We start from the raw sequence: 22,455 nt of genomic DNA on the forward strand, positions 1-22,455 counted from the left end.
AAACTGGAGCTACATTTTTTGTTTGGACAAAATTACATTTAATCAAGGTTAAGCGTAAAAACTAAACTTCTAAACAGGATTTAAAGTTAAAGAAGGTTTTAAAATATAATCCTTGTTAGTGCCACCCAGCTTGAGGATTTATCAGAAATTGACGGCTTGAGGGAAACGATGTAAATGGAAAATGAAAGACTTTGGTTGAGCTAAATCGTTGATGATTCAGAGCTTAACTTTAAGTTTTGTTTCCTCCGTTCAAAGACTAGGAAGCAGGTGGTACCTCTTCAGACTCACGCATGGCAGTCCTACCTGGCTGAATGACGTCAGGGAAAACACCTCACAGCTCAACATTAACAGTCTGCCAACGGGGGGGAAGTGACATGCCCAACGTCTGGTTGGTCTCTACCAAACAGTTTCAATAACTTTGACTCATGGCGTGTCTGCCGATGGTTAACTGGGGGAGAAAGGATCTACATTGTGTAATCCACTGTCACCGCACTCTTCCCTGCCGCCCCCGCAGCAGCTGGTATGTGGAAAGTCCTCACTGTAAAAGAGAAAAAGAAGAGGAACTTTGCATAATTCTGTTAGCGATGGGGACAACTTTAACGGTTTAACGGTTGTGGTTCACCGTCTGTGTTCTCAGCTGATGAGGCAGGTTGAATGAGGTAGAAGAAAGACTTTATGGACTCTCAACGTCTGTGGGTTTATGATGGGACACTTTTAAAAGCTGCCCCACTGCTGTGTCTCTCAGTAAGCTTTTAGGGGAGGGGTCAAGAGCCCTGACCTCACTTCCTGTTGGGGCTCCTCACAAGCATTCCATTGTCTGTGAGAATGTGCACGGGCTCGGGGGACGCTGCACATCTGGCAGCTGTTATTAGCAACCTTCTGTACACCCCCCCCTCCCCCCGCCCTCCACTCACAGCCCCAGAGGAAGATTACTTCATGTGCTCCCCAAAATGCACCTCAAAATAAACTCTCTGGGAGAGTATTGTTTCACGAGCCACTGCTGTGTTTGTGTCATCAGGTAGAAAGCAAAGTACAAAACCAACTATGAATATTAGCAATCATTCTGGGAAATATGCTGATTGTTTGTTCTGTACAAAAACCGAGCTAACACCAAGCTATGACCTGGTTATTACATTGATAGTTACATGATATAACTTTATTGTTACTTCTTAATTAGCAAACAATTAGCCCACTATTGCCATGTAATCACTGAGCCTTAATGTAAAGTGCAATTTAAACAATATATAACATATTAGTTAACAAGTTTTAGAGGCAAATTTTTTCCCCTGTTCCTTTTTTGATGTTATCATCACCTTTACAACAGACAGACTGTAAATCTTTCCCGTTTACGCGGAGCATTCAGAGATGCTGCGGTCACCTGGCCCAGGTTTGAACTTCAGAGATTGAGATGAATGCTGCAACAGAAAGTAGAACAAACCAACAAAGAGAAGACTCTGCATTGCTTATTACTCATCTCTGCAGACCATTTTTCAAAGAACCCTGCAAGAGCCCAAAGAAGGCCAAGTTGTCTTAGAAGAGAGGCTAAATATTCTAAGCTTCTACTTTTAGATGCAGGATTACACTGGGGATGTCATTAAGAGTAAACTGTTCTCAGGCTCTGTGTTGTGTGTGATGGGGGACTTTCCATCCGTTGTTTATCTTATTTCTATAGCACATAAGGCTGAACCAGAGATGTCAATATGCAACGTATGAAATAAGAGCAGCTACAATGGGCCTCGACACGCCACTGTGTGAACATAAGTCATTTCTTAAGAACTCATATCAATCCAGATAATTACAAATTGTTTTGATTTAAAACAGAAACTTCACCTAGAAAGCGAATGGTGAAGCAATGATCGCTTCCTCTTCCAAAGAAAAAGAGCCTCAGACATCAAATCTCCATGGAAATCTTCCTCTTTTCTGCACAGATGCTCTGACTAAAGTTGGATGTATATTTTTAGCGCTGCGAATGCTCTGCAAGTCATGTGCATATAAGTTGTCCGAGTCATATAGGGCTGATAAGAAATGTGCACAGTTTGCATACAAGAAGCTGTTGTCACCTCAGTTTTGTGCAATGTGACCAGATATAATCTGTTGACAGATCTTTACATTTAGATTAACCGAGTAACACCAAACACTATTTTTACACTAGGTGTAAGTGGCTTTACTGGCTGTATTTATTGTCGTATATTAAGATGAAATGAAAAATGCCTTTTTAACCCTTTTGCATCACATCTCCAGTCATATTGTGCACATATTTGACAATATATACAAAAACATTTCAAATCATTTTTATCAAATCCTATCATCTCTTCTTCCTGTAAAAGTAAAATAATGACTTGTGCGTACACAAGGTAGCATCAGCGGATTTCAACCTCATGACATCCATCCATCAATCAATCTGCAACCTTTAGCAAAGAGTCGGTGTCTCTGGAGCTCCGTATCGCTCGACATGCTTCGTTTCAGGTAATTAAATACTAATGAAAACATAATTATGCCAACATATCCCGCTTCACACTATTCCTTTAAAGCAATGTGTAAGTTATTATTATAGGCGCATAAATTACAGGTAAGTAGTTTTGGTAATGAAAATGGGAGTCTCCTGTCCTGCCGTTAACCTGGGCCCAGTCTACCTGCACACCTGCCATCAATCAGCTCATCACCTCCCTGCTCTGCACACACCTGTCAGCCATCTCCTCATCAACTCCATCGCGTATCAGCTCTGGCTTTTTCTTCCGGTCCGGGCCAGATTGTTGTCTCAGCCACCGGGGATCATTTACTGGCCTGTCGACACCGCTCACCAGTCTGTTTTCCACCATCGACCCTCTGCTCTCTGCTGCAGCGGCTTAATGTCATGGTAGGTCGTGAAAAAGTCACGAAATGCAATCTATTGATTTCTTTTACGTGGACACGAATATCAGTTTTTTTCTTTAATGTTGGTCAGAAAATAATGCCAGCGGAAAGTCAACTAGGATCCTTATTCGCACAAAATAAATGCATCCACGTGACTTAGCAACAGTTAGAGTATGTGATGTAGTGGTTAAGATCACTGTTGACCGTGTTGTGGTTGAATGGTTGCGGTTTAGTTGCCTAAACTTAATATTTGATTTGTAGATTAAACCTATCTGTATGTAGTTATTTTATGCCAAACTCAGGGGTTTTGTTCTCTTATCCTAACTTTCTTTTTTAATTTAATATCGTCCAGTTAAAAAAAAGTAATTCCGACCAACACGAAAAAATACGGACAAAATATTATAATCAAGTAAAAATACAGATGACATGACATAGTGCAGAAGGATAACATATAAAAAATATAGTGTGTAGCCTGAAATACAGTAATTGCTAAATGAACTGTAAGGTAAAGGATTTAGTAAATGCATTATGTAATGAACATTTAAAATAAATATATCTAAATGTTAGCAGGTGTCAAACAGTAGGTCAAAGTGGTTCATAAACAGGACCTGCTATGGGTTGTTAGACTCATTAAATGTATAATCTAGGACTCTGTTCATACAGTTAATTGACCCAGACAGAGCTTGTGGCAGTAGAGGTTTGGTTTCCCTTCCCGACAGCGAGCAGCACGAGTGAGCCTGGAGTCAGCGCGGCTTATCTCTCTCTGCACTCCAAACACTGGGCTTAAGTGCTGGCTGTGCCACATGCCTCTGCTGTTCACAGGTTTAGAAGAAATCCGTCCACCCTGCATTCACTCCCCCGAGACCTGCAGTGTAATCTTACTTCTTATCTCTAGAGCATCTAGCAGCTTCTTTTTTATTTTTTGTTTCCTACACAAAAGAACTCAACTTCTTTTTACATTTGATCTGCTCACTGTTCAGGGATAAAGTCTGAATCACTGTCCACATTCAGGTCACTGTATCTACTCGCACACAAAGGAAATAAAGGCCTCATTATGTGATTTTTTGGGGATTTCACTTTAATTGTTTGTGTTGTTGCATTTCATCCTTTTGTGTCTCCAAAACCAAATGTGTAAGAATTTTCTTGAACGTCTCTCTGGTGCTTTTACAACGTTTCATCGCTCCACCCCTCTACTGTGGCGTCTCACAGGAGTATAGAGTTACCTTATTTTTACAGTCGGGCCCTGAAAAGACTGTTCCCATGGTCCACTTCTGCACTGGTCCGTGTACTGGTTACCATGCTTGAGTATTAGTGTTGGGTGTCTGTTGCGTTCACTGTCCTCCGAGGAGAAGGGTGTGAGTGGATAGTAAAGTGAAGGGGGCCCACACGGTCATGACTTTTGTGGCTTCCTGTGGATTAGTGCAGCGTTTATAAAGCCTTGCTGAAGTATCCTCAGCAAAACCCATTCAAATCCACACATCCATTACTTTCTTTTACATCCGTGAGCTGTGTTTTTATGTTGTAGCATGAGCAGTTACAGGAGAAGTGATGCAACTCCTGTCTGCTCTGTGGCCAAACAGTCATTTGGTGGTTGGAGACGTGTCTTTTTCTGAGGCAGAGCCACAGATAAGATCTGTGTCATTTAATCTTTAGAGGCATCACAAAGGGCACAACTAAAAATCTGTTGTTTTGACCTGAAACCATATGGCAGCCATCAGAGGCTCCTCCTGCATCGGCAATAGAAACCCAACCCTGACATCTCATGCTAATTAATTAACCTGAAAGTAAGTTCAAAAGGTTAGTCGTAGGTTTGCATGTGCACATATGTGTCTGTGTGTAGGTGCAAGTCGGCAAGAACCAAAATGTAGCTCATTAGCAGGAATCCGTCATGTTTTCTCAGTTTACTTTGACGCAGAGATGGTCATGAGACGTGTTTGCCCCTCTGTCACATCTGTAATAGCTATATAACATCTGCTCTCGTTCTTTGACCTCAGAGCTGCTGAGTGTCACAGAGTGCTACGTGCCTGTCGAGGTAAGAGAGAGAATTAGTGCACAGATGTTGCAGAGATCACTCAGCACAAAAAAAACAAAAAACCTGTCTTTCTCAGTCCGCTCAGGCAGAACGTTTCTGAAGATTTTACTGAGTCACAGAGCCGCGTGGTGATTAAAAAAAAGGAAATAGAAAAGGGACGGATGAGTGTAAGCAGAGGAGGGAAGGAAATGAAGCGAGGTTGGTCAATAGAGGGTAAAATAAGCGTTCAGTAACCAAGCTTTTTCTCAGCCTTCATGTTGTTCGGCTGAGACGGGGAGGTTGATCTTTGTGTATTTTTGCTTGAGGCAGAACGTCTAGTATTTGTTTGTAAAACTGTGTCTACAAAAGAGTGTTTGTGCTAACACATGCGTCAAAAGGTGCACATTTCTCTCCTCCAGCAGAACTTATCTCCTGTTTCCCAGGAGGAAGCTGGCACTTGACTGCTGGGGGTCAAAGCTGTGGGTCATCAGATAAGAAGGATCAGGGTTAGGCCATTACTTTAATCCAGCCTCTCCCATGACCCGCACTCCTCCACACGCCCTCAGTTAGAGTTGACCGTTCACAGAACCGAGTTATGTCGTCAAAGTGGTAAAATGCACAGTAAAAATAAGAAGACAAAGAGTGTGAGGAGAGATGGCAGGAGGGCAGCAGGGGTCTAAATCTCACACCATCCTGATACAGCCTGAAGCACTTCAGTCTGATAAAAGCTGATCTCACACACACACACACACACACACACACACACACACACACACACACACACACACACACACACACACACACACACACACACACAAACACACACCGAGCGTGACCCAGACAGTCGCATGGACATGAAATGGGAGACCAAAGTTTGACAAAGAAAACTTGCAAGTTTGTAAAAAAAAATTGTTGCCGGAATCACAAACAACAATTGACCCTTCGTTAAGTTCTGCCCTCAAACGCAGACTGGCCAATCACAGCGTAGCATCGTTCAGCTCTGACAATGACAAAAATGTAATCATTTTCATCATTGTTTTGTGAACCTCTGAGGTTTTAAAACTAGACCCACTATCAGAGCTTTGCAGACGTTGTGATGCACTTTAACAAGTCTCTGGATTTCACAAAGAAGGTTCGTTTTTAAATGATTGAGAAATAGGAGGCCATAAAAATGAATATTTATTACATGATATTCAACCTTTGTTTCTTTATAATGAGTTTAATACTTGATTTATTTCTTTACAGGGCTTGTATAAAGGCAATAAAGTAGATATATTAAGAGATATTAGTTTAGAGCTGATTACAAATTCTCCTCGGCATTGAGAAGATTGGTTTATAGAGATTTGCACGTAACACTCGTTGTCTTCATGCTTCTTCACTTCTTCTTCTTTTGGTTCTTTCATTTTATTTGGTGTTTAGGAGAATAATGCAACGAACAATTTGTTCGTAATCAACGTCTTTGTGTGTGCTCGTAGCTCGCACGTCATCTGCGGAGGCAAAGCTTTAGCACTTATATGCTTCTCTAGCTACTGAGAGTTTACTGAATGTTTTGTAATGATTGTTAAAGTTTATAAAGATCAACTCGACTGTTGTTCCTTCATTTCATTGTCTTCGATCAGCAGGTTATGTGTTGGTTCACATTTACACTTTGACCTGTAGCTTTATCTCCTATCTTTATCTTTTTAACTGCTGCAGAATGAGTTTGACATCCTGGATGTATCCTGTAAACACATATTGTAGACCCTTCGGTCTGCTGCTCTCTGAAAGCACTTTCTTTTGCTCCCAAAATGAGATCATATGTTATTGTGTCACTCTCAGTCACCTTTGAACCGGAGACAAACCTGCCCAGGTTTATTGAGTGCACACTGTTGCCTCCCAAGTGGTCAAGCTCCACACACACACACACACACACACACACACACACACACACACACACACACACACACACACACCACCCGGGAGGAGAGGCTTTGATCAGCACGCTGCACGCATTCTTCCCATCATCATCTCACTTCCCTCCCCGGTGTTTATTATTGGCTGCAGCTGGAACACCTCCAGTCACTCAGACCTCACTCTGCCGAGGTCATGCTGACAAAATCCGGCTACACAAAGCAGAAGCAGCCGAACCTCTGTTTGACTCCAACTCGAGTTAGCTCATGAAGAAAAGTTTCTGTACTGCTTTATATCAAAATGTGTGAATACATTGCATGTCCCATTTCTTATCTGTTAAATTACATTTTATCAAGCTGCAGCCCCTCTGTTCTGTTGTCCATGACTTCTGACCCTGAATATGACAGTGAGACAGTGATAAGGCTGCAGTGTGAACCACTTCTCTATTTTAGTAAATCCATTTCAAAACATGCATAAAGACAATGTTATTTATGTATAAAATGACTGAATAATTAACTAATGCAAAAGAAAGGTTAAAAAAAGGCTTGACACGTATTACAGGTTCTTCACACAAACAAAGTACAGTAGTACAAAAACAAACGGATGTGTTTGCCTCTTTATCTGAGTCACCACACAACTCGTCTCTTTTTTTAGCTATTGGCAATCCAATGTTACAGAGCTGCACTGTCAAATTACGTGTCCTCCATACAGTTTGAACATTTCTCTATAGTTGCAAATAGAAAGTTAATATCACAAATGCAATTCATCCACATTAATATATTACATTTCTGTCGAAACGCCACATTGCTTCTTCCACTGCTTTTCAGAGCAAATCTCAAAAGAAAAGATGTTGCTTTAAAAAGAGCAACGTTCCCAAAGCTTTCTACGAGGGGGGAACGGACCCGAAGGTTGGAAATTTCGTCCTGGTGATATTGATACAGCTGTAATCTAATTGCATGATGACCTCACTGGCCACATCCAATCAAGTTCAAAACAACTTATCACCCACAGCCAAATCTGTTAAAACCGTGAAAGTTAAGTTAGCAGAAACAATGGAGAAGTTAATGGTTTCATGCACAAGTCGTAGCAGCACAATGTAAACAACGCTTTGGAAGATAATTAACTGCAGATCCAGATTCCACAGACTTGCTCAAGAGCTGCCAACTGATCCCACATGCAATACCCCATCACCAAATAATCACCTCGCTTGCTAATCACGCCCAGCCGTCACTATTTCCCCGCTGAAGTTCACGATGAGCCACGATGACTAAAGCACACAGGCCTCCATTAGATTTGTCACTGAATACATTTGAAGGAGCCCTAACGTCAGTGGATCCGTCGTCCATGGATACACACGTGTGTGTGTGTGTGTGTGTGTGTGTGTGTGTGTGTGTGTGTGTGTGTGTGTGTGTGTGTGTGTGTGTGTGTGTGTGTGTGTGTGTGTGTGGCGTTTTCACGTGACGATGACTGTTAGCTCATGCTCATGCTGCCGCTTGCCAGCTGGGCTGGTTGAGCTTGTCAATTTGTGAGTCATGCCATTAGAGCTTAAAGTCTGCCCGGTTTGATGAGAGAGGCTGCTGCATCATCATCTCATCAGACTGCAGGTTTGATAGGCCCAGCGTCCGCTGTGAAGAACACATAAAGAGCCATTCCTTCAGGCAGGTCGGGGGGGAATGATGGGAAATGCTAAGTCAGAGGTGTGCATGTGCATGTGTGCGTGGCTGAATGTCAAGTGTTCAACCCTAATATGCAGCATTTGGCAACACTACAGCCCGCAGAGAATGCTCCATAAAACTGAGGAATATCGCTGCTGGATAACAAAAAGGAAATGTGGCTTTAATCAACAGCTCACACGAATTCTTCAGTAACTGGCAGTAATGTCACTAACCTAAAACACATTGAATTAGACATTGTTGCTCATGGTAAAGCTGCAACAGTACCGCAGTCTTTACTACATTTGAATGGTGTTACTATTCCAGACCCAAGTTTATCCTCTGATGTAGTAGCCAAACACAGAATCAGTCTCCGTCATATTTTTGGAATACTAATTCAGACCATTTTGTAAATCGAGGTTTCAGTTATTTATAACCCTTTTACTATAATGTGTCTTCATTTATAGTCATTGTTTACTGATTCTGCTCCTAGTGGAAAAGAGCAGGAGGCCTCTTTGTATCAACTGTTGGACTTTCATTACTCTTTTGAAAAACGGCCTTCAGTTCGTTTTCATCTTTGTACTTGAGCTGAACGCTGGTCACCTAATGATTCGCGCCGCTGACCTCAACCAGTTCCAATAACACAGTTTAATTGTAGCTCTCAAACTTGGAGAAACAGCCCTTTAACCTCTCGGGACCTCAGGCTTTAAGTCAAAGCAACAGAAGGACAGACTGAATGTTCATTTGCTCTCCGGCTCGGCTCTTTCTCAGAGGTGAATTGATTTAACGGCCTCAGTGAAATATTGCTCTGATCCTGGCCTCGGACCACTCTTGCCCCTTAACCCCCTTCCTCAGCTGACCCCCCCTCCCCCCAATTCCTCAGCCTGAAATTCCAGGAAAAGATGCAGAGAAGTTCTGGCTTCTATAAATCACAGCTCCACTCCCCAGCCGCTCCCTGCAGAGCACCGAGGGAGAAACATCATCCCCTTCCCTTTCCCCGACCCCCTTCAGCTCCAAACCTCCTCTGACTGTTTAAACGCTGCACAGAGTAGCAGATGAGAACTTCTTCCGTTCCGTCTAACCACAACCTCAACAGGTCTCTGTTTCACTTTTGACTCACTCACTGTGCGCTCAGATCTTTACGACCTCGTCTGTCACACCGCGGTGGCGTCAAAGTCATGCTGCTTCAATCAGTCTCCCCGCTTTATTTACCTGTTAGTGTTTCTGCATGTGGTCACTGTGTCGTTAGGCTTTTTATTGCACGCAACCCCCCACAATGGTGCCACTCAAGTCAGGCTGACTTCTATCTCTAGACTGCGTTTTTATAGCGAGCACACAACAAAAAGTCCCTGCAGGAGGGGGTGGGGGGGGGGGGGTTGCTGGGGGAATCTCATGTTGCAGAAATCACCCAAAAAACTGACAGAAAATGTGTGTTGGAAAAATGTTCCATGACACCACACACTCTCATGGAAAACAATGTGTTGCACAAGCATCGTTTTACACTAGCTGGGTAAAAGCTTTTCATTGATTGGCCCTGTGCTTTTTATGCCTAAAAGTAGCGTGCGACTGCAGCGCTGTAGCCCAACCCATGTGAGTGGTGGACCTGTCTCTGCATGCCCGTCAGACGCAAGGAGAGCTGATTAATACGCAGGGTTAGGTTCATGTGCACATGACATATGCATCACATGGCTCGCTCTCTGGGACAGTAGGATCTGAAAGGAACTCTCGTCGCAGCTCTCATGAATAGCGTGTAAACAGTGAACATCCGTTAACAGCTGAGAGGACCCGTTTGGACTTTGTTCCAGAAGGGCGGGTGGGGAGGAGGGGATGCAAAAAAGGGGCGAGAGGGTGAAGCACTGCAGCCGATACTCCCTCCATGGCGGCCCGGTTGGGAGGAGCAACATCAGGCTGTTCTCCTTTGGGACGTTCTGCCTGTACAAACAAACCGACCCCGGGCCTCTGGGTCTAATGGGAACCAGACCTGCTCAAGGACCAAATCCCCTTCCCTTTCCCTTCTTCTCCCCTCCTCTCTGCACCGCCAACGCTCCGCTGACACACACTCCAGCTGAAGGACGCACTTCAATTATCCCAAACAGACCTGAAAATATTCCCCAGTTTTCCCACACAGCGATGGTTCATGACGTTCCTACATCAGCGCTGACCTTCTTGACCCCCGAGCAGCCAGACTCCAGTGACCCGCAGTTATCTGCATGGCCACACTTTCTACCACTTTCACATGCTTTCTCTATCACTCCTCCTCTCTCCCACTCTCTCTCTCATTTGCACACAAAGCTTTCCATTGACTAATGTCGATACTGGGATGTTCCATCAAATCGGTGCCTTGTCCGTCCCCAGATAATAATATGCATGAAAAATATCTGAATAATTCATTTTATCATCAAACAAAGTGCTTTTTTCCCTCAAGAAGATACACAATGCATAACCATAACGCTACACTTCTTCATGACATACAATCCTTTAGAAATCTTGTTTTTTTTTATATTATTGTGTGACTCCATTTCCAATTTAGACATCCAAATAAAAAATAAATTTGCAGGAATTCATCAAATGTTTGGTAAAATACACATTTAGTTGTGTCCCCAAGGTTTTCACTCCCACCCTAACAAGGTTTGGGTATTATACAATTCAAATAATCAACAGGAAGTAGCATCAATGAGTGTGATAAAGATAAGTTCTCTCACTCCATTTTTTGTATTATTGATCACATTGTAAGTATGACTGAGAATGTCACTCTCAACATACAGTCCTGTCCTTGCTTTGTTTACGTATCTGAGACAATCAAAATGTTCCATATCAGGTATCTTGCCCCTTGAAGATAGTTTTGTTAAACCCCTTGAAGGTGCTAAGTGTTCTTATGCTATTAGCGTTGATGTCATGTGGCTACATTTCATGTTTTTGCTAATGGAATGCTAAAAACTCCGCCCTGTTACGCACATGAACCATCTTCCATTTGGAAACCTTGAAAAACATGTTTTGAGATTGACCAATAGCGTGCTTACAAAAGATACATTTGAAAAGTTACAACATGCAAATGGCACAGATTCATCTGATGTACCCTACTGGCAACCTTTTCCTTTCCAGTCCAATCCATATCTCTCTAATTAAACACGTGTTTTGACCCAGTTTCATATGACAGTAAGTTCCATTTTCCTTACAGCATAATTAGATCTGCAGCGGATGAAAAAAGCTTCCTTAATCTGTGCTTCAGGACTGGAGGCATCATGATGAGCAGCTCATCCCTGGATACAAAGTCTGAATGTTCTCATTGTGAGGGTTCAGAGTTTATCAGTGAATGTCCTCCCAGTCTCTCTATCTGAATGTTCTGTTTCACTAAAGTATGAATATTGGCTCAGAGTCAAAAGGAGGGGAGGAAAAAAGCCTCTTAACACACATAGAGCGTCCACATTGACTTCACGTCTGCTGCAGAGAGGGCTGATTGTGATACGGTCTGGTGACACATGACATGTCGTTTAAAATGCAACACTTTATCACTCTTCTTTTTCATGAACAATAAATCTGAGGTAAAAAACCACTTCCTCCGTCGCTCCTCCTTGTCTACCTTACCACCATGGTGTGAAGACACGCTTGAATTATGTTTTCAAGGCCCAGGCTCATTATATGTGCGTGCTGGAGTCGGTGATGGAGTCACTGAAGCCAAGTGGGTGGAAGTACGGCACATTTATTGAGAATGGAGCGTGTCTGAACCAAATCACAAACACTGGATATGACTGCTCAGATCTGTCTCCCTCCCACACATCTGGGCACAAACCCGTCAATGTTCCTGTTGACGAAGATTTGTGATCATTTTACATTAACCCCCCACACACACACACAACCACATTCACACACCCTGATTTTGATTTCTGCCTGGTCTTGTGTGCTCCTCTGGGATTCCCTGTGTCTCTCTTTGCCGTGAGCTTTATTGTGTCTTTGTGCTTTGCATGCTGGGAGTGGCCAATCCCAGACGCAACCCTCTGGAACTGAAGTGTTTATCTGCAAAGTCAGCTCAAACTGAGACCTGCCGGTAACAAACGTGTTGCAACTCACTCGCTTGTAGCTCCCTGGAAGAGCGTAGGAGTGGGAGGCGTGCTTGGGATGTGAAAGCAGTGTGTTTACAACTTTGAGTGCTTGGTCATATTACTAGATATGCTCACTAATGCATGTGTGTGTATATATATATATATATATATATATATATATATATATAATCTGCTTGTGCTTTTGGGAGCATGTCTTTGTGTGATTGCATTTTATAGCTCCAGGATACATATAATTGGTGCTGGATTGATCCGCTGCAAACACATACTCACAGTGCTGATGGATGAAACGGATCAATACTGTGACACTAAAACACCCTCTGAACAGAACATCCAGCAGTTTTGACAGACAAGATACAAAGAACTTTGAGTTTATATTCCTTCACACGTTATAATCATAACGTAATAAAACATGACTTATGATCTCAATAAAATAATCTTGCAACATAATCACAGGGAATAGCCTGGATGAAACCCAGTGGGTGTGTCCAGCCAGGAGTTGAATCAGCGTTGGTAAAATTCCAAACAAACTTTGCCAGGAAGAGAACTGACAGTCAAGGTCATTGACCCTCTGCAGGGAAAAGGCCACCAATCAGTTTGTGTGTCCCTGATGTTTCAAATTAATGATTGTTCCCTGACGTATGGTGGTGATGGTGGTGGTGATGGGGGGGGGAACAGAGCAGTCTTTGTCTATTAATGGTCATTTTTACACACAAAAGCTCCTTCTTCCTCTGCGCTCCATTTCTTTTCTGAGCTGATCTCTTCCTCCACATTGTTCGGCTGCCACGTTGCAGCTGCAGACACCTGGATCCCGCTAGTTTCCCCCTGAGATTGTTCTACTTCCAGAGCAGCTCAAGCCAAAGAATATGGTCATGTGACGACAATGATGATGTGGCACGGTCTGATAGTGAGAAACCGGCCGGCGTGGGGACTCCACACCCCCGACCCTTTCCCCTCTCCTCAATGAGATACACAGAGATGTGTGGGATTACTCTCAGAGGAAGAACTTGAACCCTCTGACTTCCTGCTCGCTGATGAGGTCACTGGTCTCAGTGGGAGCGTCTGTGATATGCCTGCTCAGTAACAGCCAACTGACGGCAGGGTAGAGGGAGGGGGAGGGGGGACGAAGGGAGGAGGAGGAAGGCCGTCCATGTCTGTCTCTAGTGAGCCTGAGGCGCTTGGCGGAGCACAGCATGTGTTCATGTTATGGAGAGGACTCTCTCTTAAAAAAAAACGACAAAGAGGGTGGGGGTGTTGAAAAGCTAGGAAAATCTCACAAGATGGCTGAGAACGTTCCCGTCTGGCAAAACTCTCTGTTTTTCATTAATCACATGTGCGTCATTTGGTAGTTGCTAGATGAGGCAATGCAATGAGCTGAAATCTGACTTAAAGTAGGAATCAGTAGGGTCAGATAGAGATCAGGGGCCTCATAACTGTCTGAAATCATTTTATCTCAGTTTGGTATTCAGGATTCAGAGCGGGAGAAGCAATTCTAGCAGGTGTGGTTAGGGCCTTAATAAAGCATCAACAACGTAACATAAGTACGGAAACAAACATGACTTATGTAACTTCAAAATAACTCAACAACACTTTCAGACACAAAACACCAATCTCCTGGTGGAAAGTCCCGCGTTTCCTCCAACCCTTTATACTAAGTCATCACACTCCTGGAGCATTTTCTCTGAGCATCTAATAATGACGGGGATGGCTTTAGATTGTTACTTGAAAACCTGCTGCATCTCATACAGACGCTAAAGGGTGCCTTATGCATCTGCATCAAAAGTGGGAGGGGGTGACAAAGCGTTGGTATCAGATGTTCAAAATAAGCTTTGATACAAGCATGACCAGACAAAAGAATCAAATTTACAGTTATAGTTAATATTCTCAAGATATGAAAGGACACAGCCATGAGTTCAAGAATTGTTTCTCTAATAGAAAGATAAGATTTTTCCTATCTTTCCTATCCATGTGCCAGAATGCTCTGCTTCGCCCTGAGGCCGGCCTCGTTTATGACCAACAAAATGAGGCCATCAATAAACCACATGTTTGCCTGCTTTTACAACTGCCGTGGTGTCTCAACAAAGTGTTGCACAAAAGGGAGGAGCGTTCATCTCTACAGTGTTTGTCATAAGGAACATCTAACTTGCGGCGGCTCCCCGTCAGCTGCTCTGCCTCTCTCTGGCTCCCGGCTGATGTCAGAGCACTCTTGATTAAAGAGCAGCCTGCCTTGTGTCCCAGTGAAGCTCAGGTTACTATGAGGTAACTCCTGCTCCGTGAGCCGCTGCAAGGCTGATGAGGGGGGAGCACCTGGTGCGCGGTGCCTGAGGCTGCGGACCTATAGGTGAGGGGTTTAGGGGAAGGAAAGGGAGGAGCAGGATGGCGATCGCACGCATACAAAGCCATCTTGTTTTAAGGCGAAGGGTCTCAGATGGAGCCGCTCTGTTGCCAATAGTCCAGAGCTCTACATCCTGCCGGCGAGTAAAAGCCCCAGTCTTCAAACGAGCTGCGTGAACAAAGAACCACACAGGCACCCATACAGCAGCCCTCCAATACACATGCAGGCTGCATTTCACTATCTCCCATCATCTCTGTTGTGACTTCCCAATGCTACCCTCATTCAACTCTGAGTATTTTCTCAAGAGGTCACGGTTTTCTGACTCAAACTCTCACACAACAATGCAATTAAGTCATACTCTTTAAAACACACTCACAGCTTGGTCAAAACACACACACACACACACTCACACACACCACGTCACTCGTCATCGTCTCCCTGTGCCTCACCCTCAGGCCTTTTAATGCCTCCCAGATGTTGACATGCTGTTCTCTCCAGCTCCACCAAACCTTGGAAGTCAGTGCCTCTCTCATAGTGTTAACGGTGCCCAGGAGGCCTCTGAAAGGAGGTGGGTGGGGGGGGCTCCTACAAAAGGACCTTCATCCTTTCCCTTTCACGGGGTAATCGCTTATCTGTCTCCTCTTTGCGCTGATCAGCAGGGTTTCGAATGAAATGCCGCATGAGGAACATGGGTGTGGTTTTGATAACGTTTCAGAAAAGAAGGTGTGCTCACAAACAAAGCACTCTGCAGCTGTTCTCCATCCAGATGGGCAGTGGTGGTAAATACTATTAGGTTTCATTTGTCTGCGACCACGGGTTCGGCCTTTGGGTTTCATGTGTCAGCTGCTCCTCATGAACGTAATTACAATCCTTTCAGTGTTTCTTTTTTTCTCCACCTTGTCTTTTAAGCTTCGACCATAACAGGAAAAAAAAAATCAATGACTTGTCTAAAGAGCTAGCTTGTGTTACCATCTTCCCTCCTCGTGACCCTCGCCAAATGATCTGGTGTCACAGTCCGAGATTTATGTTCCTCCATGTTCCAGGCTGCGTCTATTAATCTGTAAAAGGCCGATCATCAGAGCGCTATCTGTGTCTCAGTATGGACTCTCAAACGCCCGGGGACATGATCCTCAGTGATGCTAATGTCCTCTTTAAAACCAGTGCTGGAGCTCCTCTGTAATGCTCATTGTGTTCTGTGCTGGTTGGAGGATGAAATGTAACCGTCATTGACACATGACTGCTTCAAAAGATGGTTTCAGGGTGTTAATGGTGTTTTGGCAATGTGCTGCAAAGAAAGGACAGACTATTTGACTTAAACCAGTGGGCAACGGGACAAGAAGCGAAACAACAATGATAACATTTAGAGCGGCCCTTGGATCCTTTGAGGCCACATGGACGAGCCCCAGAGCCAAAGAAGAGAGAGTGAGCCGGGGCGAGTAGAAAAAAAGCCCCCGGCCGAGGAGCTCTGTGAGAAAGTGTCCATCTGCAGCACAAGTTGGAGACGGCCCAAAACAAACAAGTTAAAATTATACCACAGAAGGACAGCCGATCTCTGTGTTTAAAGTTCTTACAAACAGAGGATTACCGTGTTACCATTTCAAAGGTCTGAGAAATAGTCAGTTTTGTGGTTTATCCCACCACAATACAACCAATAATCTCTGAAACAGCACGTTGAAGTTTGAGAGGAAATGTTCTGAAATTCTAGCAGGTGTCAAGAAATAAAACATGTGTAAGAATAAAAAATAAAAAGACTTTCTATGAGGCTCAGGTCTATAATGCATTATAAAGATACTTATAATGTTATAATCTGCTTGTATCATTGTATTATTATAGTTATTAGCACTGATAAACATTCATTTAATGCTTATAAGGTCATGTTATTAATGATTGCTGGTCCCTTACTGAAATTTCTATGTAAGTATCATATTGTGTATTATAATTCTATTAATATTTGTAATACATTATTATCTTTCTATAACGCATCATAATCACTGTTATAATTCATTATAATGGAATTATAAATTACTCTTAGTGGTCATTGTTAATTTTAAATAAAAGGAAATAAATCATTGAAATCTACACAAAAACAACATGAAAACTATTATAAAAGCAAATTTTGCTTTACTTAAATGTAACTTATATTCACGTTATAATGCATTATAAAGTGATTATAATGTATTACAACAATGAAAATTACAAAACACTTTGATCCCTGCAAAAACAAGTCAGTTAGTGACCAGATGTTATGAAGTAGTATAATACTTGACCTGATAGGTCATTACAAAATGTTTCCGAATTTGTTGTGATTATTGTTATAATCATAATGAATATTAATGCATCCTTTTACCATAATAATACAGTACTATAAGCAGAGTGTAACACATTATAAGTATGTTTATAATGCATTATAGACACCAGCGTCTGTAATCCTGTAAATTTCCCCGCTGCGGGACTAATAAAGGATTATCTTATCTTATTTTATCTTATCTTATCTTATCTTATATCTTTCATAATCCTTAAAGCAGTCATATGGCTCATTCCCACACTTACGTAAATGTAATGAGAATAACATGTTCAGTGAAAATATTTGGTTGTTTAAATCTGACATTAACCTTCTGCTGTATTTTACAAGGAGATGTGTTCAAATTATAATAACACTCTTTATGATGGAATCAGCAGTAATGTTACGGTACCTACACTTTATGAACAACGGTGGCAGCATGCTCACAGTACATGATGTACGGAAGGGATTCAAATATAGGTCGGCTCCTCTGAGACACAACAAGACAAGAAGTCGAATCAAAGTTTGACAAATGTTTAACCTGTGACCTGTATTCAAAAAGCTAAGTGATGTGATCATGAGAGCAGTCTTTGCATCTCATTTCCTGCCAAATGTGCAGTTAAAGTTTGACAAGTAACTCTGGCTGTTTCTCATGAAGAAATGAAAAAAGCACCTTCTCTTTACGGTTTATATCAAAAGAACATGGAGGCCTCTCCTACCCTTCACAAATAATGAATAATTCAAATGAAATCTGACTAACAGGAGTCCTACTTGTCAATCTATTTGGCTTCGAGCATGCTAATTAGGTTTCCCCAGCAGCTTTGTTATGGCCTCAGAGTGAGTGTATGTGGTCACTGTGGTCTCACTGCTGAGGTTTCCCAAATCCACATGATATCTATGTTGGCAGCAGCCCCCACCTCCACCTTTCACCAGAAAGCCTTGTCTGTCCCACAAATCACTGCTCAGGGAGATCAAATCCACATGAAGGTTGAGGAGAGCTGCGATCTCGTGTTTGATGCTGCCATCTGGTGGTGACGTACAGTCATCAGGTGCTGCTCTGTTTTGTTATTGAAAAAACAAAAAACTAATTCTGTAAAACAAGGGGAAAGAATTGCCACTTAAAAAGTTTATTTCGTTTTGCATGAATAAACAAAATGTTTATCTTGACTGAAGACATTTGTCCAGTGTGTTAAATTCAACACGTGGGGGAGCCACAGATCAGTGACCTCCAGTGGGTTCTGCAGTGTCGGTACTAATGTCCCCCCCCGACAGAACAAAGAGCTGTCAGAGAAAACATTCACACATGTTTCTCTCTCTCCCTGTGGACACATCCACCCTCATGAACATATGTAGTTCGGGGGATATCAAGCAAAAGGGGTTCGGAGGAGCAATCAACCCCAGATGATGTAGGAGGGTCTTTGCCGTTCAACTGGAAAAATATTTGCAGTTTATGGCTCCCAAAATGCATGACATCATCGTTAACAATCTCTTTACACAGCAGCACATGGCGATCATAAACCCGGTTTTCTAAACCTCTGCTTATAAAGCTTATCAAATTGAGGCGATTGCACATCTCACTTATTGATTTTTTTCTCTTTTAGTATTGTTTGAAAATAAAAAAAAGACTTAATAGAAGAAATCAAATGAGCTGTTTGTCTGTTCTCCATCACGCGGCCCCTAAACATTCCCATATGGCAATGATGTCAAGCTTTTTGTTGCAGAGCAGTGATCCTCTCCTGGGACCATTAGGCCCAGATAGAGCACTTAGACCCTCCCTGAACCAGGGGACCTGAAGACTTCTTCTGACAGCCGAGGACGGATGATGAGACCACGGGTCCTGAGCACAGACGTGTATGAGGCCACACCAGCTCTCCTACACAGCAGCAAGACACACTGACTGAAGAGTTGTTTGGTCTTCTTTTCTTGTTGTTTAGCTTGAATTTGTAGTCATTATGCATCTCTGTGTGGTTTGTCTCTTTGTGGACACTTTGTGTCTCTTTGTGGTTGTTTTGAGTGTCTTTGAGGGCATTTTTTAATAATTTTGTGTGTCTTTGTGGTCATATTTGAGTCTCCTTGTTATTGATTTGAGTATCTTTGTAGTCGTTTTCTATTGTCTTTGTGGTCACTTGGTGTCTCTCTGAGGTCATTTTGAGTCTTTTTGTAGTTATGTGTATTTTTGTGGTCTTCTATTGTTTCTTTATGGTCATTTTTGAGTCTCTCCCTGGTTTGAACGTGTCTCTCTGAGAGACATTTTGTAAAGGTGAAGCCCAGGGGGGGGCCCTAAATCTGTGCCCCTTCAGTAGTCCCTGCATGCTGCAAACATCTGTCCAGCCACAGTGCTATTGAGCAAGGGGACAATTTAAATCACTGTAAAGGAGCAAGACAGAAAAACTGCTGATACTGATTTCCAACAAAAACATGATTCATAGTTTTCTCTGGAATCTGTTCAGCAGTGTTCAATCTTAAATGTGTCTTATCTTCTTCTACAGCTATAGTGAGGGGGTCATTTGGCAGATCCGCTGACTCATCCTCCCCCGCCAACTGGGAGTCTCTGCATGAATCTGATTGTTTTTGGTAGGACGGTCGAGCAAAGTGGGGGTGGGGGGGGTCTAGAAGGGGCCGATTGTTCCTCGAGAGGCCTTCTCCTATGACTCAGCTGGACAGGAGTGAGCCTCCCTTTACGAAACAATTTAACAAAACAATGTAATCACTGTGAAAGGAGGTCTTCAGTCTCCGCTGAGACTCCCAATAGCCATCAAGACTAACACTGCTTCATTTCCAACTGAAGAGAGCTGTTCCATATGAAAGGAGACAGGAAAAAGGAGCAGACCGAAAGTAAAAGGGTGCAAAGGAAGGGATGGGGTACGTTAAAACTCAAGACAAGAGGAGGATTTAGGCCAGCAGCTGAATGCTAACCTCACAAGCAGAGATCCAAATCTACTCCATGCACACTCAAACCACAGGATGTATTGTGTAATAGTGGAGCAGTGTGATTTATTTCAGGTGATTTGATACAATGCACTCATGACCTGGTGGACAGAGGGGACAAAGATTTAGAAGAGGAAGTGGATCCACCAGGAAACAGAACAGGAGGTCTTCAGTTGAGGAATTAGATGAGGAAAAGAGTCATCCAGTCTGTCGCCGTCCTTGGCATGAATCCACCGCTCACACTGGATTTACACTCTTCCTGTCTCTTGTGGGCTCTTTAGAATTGTCCACAGTAATGTAGATATTTCCTGTTTGTTATCTGGTTCCTGCATACATTACCCTATCCATTTCCATTACAAGCTGTGTGATCCATGTATCGGGCTATTTCAATTTAATTGATTGACTGTTTAATTTAGCAAGGAGAACTTTGTGAGGACACAAAGGAAAGGAAGAAGCCAATCAGTCATTTTTGTTGACAAAAGGAGCCCTGAGTGGAAAATCACAAGCTAAAGGAATCTCATTTAGGGAGCTTTACTACCCTTTCCTCCTGCTTTCTTTCTGTCTTGTCTTTTCTTGCTGACGCTATCACGTTTGAAAGACGATACTGCTCGCTCATCATACAGACGTGCTCAGCTCGTCAGTATTGACAGATTTTGAGCTTAAACTAGACCCCAGTACCACAAAGAGGACAACAGCAACATATTACCCAGAAGTCATCACTGCATATCTGTATATGGCAAAAATACCAAAGAAAAAAATATATTGTTTATATAATTTAATGTATTTTTATAATGTATTTATAGTTTATGTAGGATAAGCTGAACATTTTGTCATAGATTGCTACTAAAAATGAAAATAGAAAAATGACAACGATGGATTTTCTTTTTCGAGGGTATATATTATATATACTGTATAATGGTCACATTGTTGGTTTTGAATGCAGTTGTGATTAATGAAGTATAGGCTTGCATCTGGAACCTCTGGCTCTCAGTTTGCATGAAACATGCATTGTACATACAGTATGTACAGAATCCTTTTCCAAAACACACATGCATTCCAGAAATGACCTCCGCTCAGTTTAATGATCAATGCTGTGGTATGCAGAGTCTAAACACTCAGTTGGTGCAGTGAGGGGTCGGCATCGAAACCAATGATTTTTAAATGTGAATAAGAAGACAAATGACTTTGTTGCAGCACATTGAATCTGGAATTAAAGTTGTTTTACTCTGAAATTCCTTTGAGCTTCTGACACAGTTGGGAGGTGTATTAACATTGGAAACCAGACAAGCCTGTGCTCTTTGATTTATCATGCAGTTTTCCCAGCAGGTTTGTATGGAGGACAGAGCAATATGTGAGATTTCCTGTGCAAAATGGCTGCAAAATGCCAGCAGAAACACAAGGAGTCTGTGGAGACAGAGGGGCCTCTGTCAGACTCATGCATTTTCCATGATCACATTACAGTAAGCTTTGCTTCAGTGAGTAACTGGACAACACTCATATTGTTGCATGGTGAATGTGTTATTCTGTGGTTGAGCATTGACCAACAGTTCAGTTTTATAACTCAGATTGAGAGCGGGTGAGAAAAAGGCATCTGGGTGTTCTCTAACAGTACAAGGTCACGTTATCAGCGTAGAAACAAGTGATTAGTCTTTGGATCGGTTCCTTTTACACTCTCACAGATATTTCATAGGAAAGTTTAAAGAGATAACTTCCTCCCTTTAGATCCTTTATGTAGCTGATTCTTTTGTAATATATTGTATTCTGTCAATACACACCATTGATACATTAGTTTCTTTTCTGTTATTTAAACATCTTGACAAATTATTTTAATCTGTTTTTATCTCCCAACTAAAGATAACACAGTTATAACACAAACAAATAAACAAAAGCAAAAAAAACGCCACAAAAACTACAAATTAATAACTTTTTTATTTAAAGAAATAAACATATAATTAAAGTTTAGTTCGATGTATCATGATAGGCCTCCTTCTGCTGCTGCAAAAGTTAAACATGAACCGTTTAATATGTCATTAATATTCATATTATATGTTGTTAGTCTATGTATTTTAATTGTATATCTTCTTTCCTTTCACTTATCCATGTCATGTCCAAAGAATGTAGATAACTAACCAGCGCTGTTTATCAAGAAGGAGTTCAATAACTTTTGGGGGGTTTTCATGAGAATCACGTTGTTCTTTTTTCCTCTTTTCTTCCTAAACTTATATTCCATTACTTCCAGTTTTCCTCCTATATTTACTGAGGATTTCCATTCTCATGTGACTACTCTGTTTTTTGTCTCATAGCAGGATTACAAACTTGAGACAAAACACGATGATAACTATATTCTCTTTTTTTTATCTGACGGATGGAGATATTTATATAAAGGGTTAATCGAGTCATGTGTTGATTTCTCCTCTGTTTAAACAACTCAAATATAAAAATGACAT

This window comes from Anoplopoma fimbria, chromosome 11 (genome assembly GCF_027596085.1).
Source record: "Anoplopoma fimbria isolate UVic2021 breed Golden Eagle Sablefish chromosome 11, Afim_UVic_2022, whole genome shotgun sequence".
Classification (NCBI taxonomy): domain Eukaryota; kingdom Metazoa; phylum Chordata; class Actinopteri; order Perciformes; family Anoplopomatidae; genus Anoplopoma; species Anoplopoma fimbria.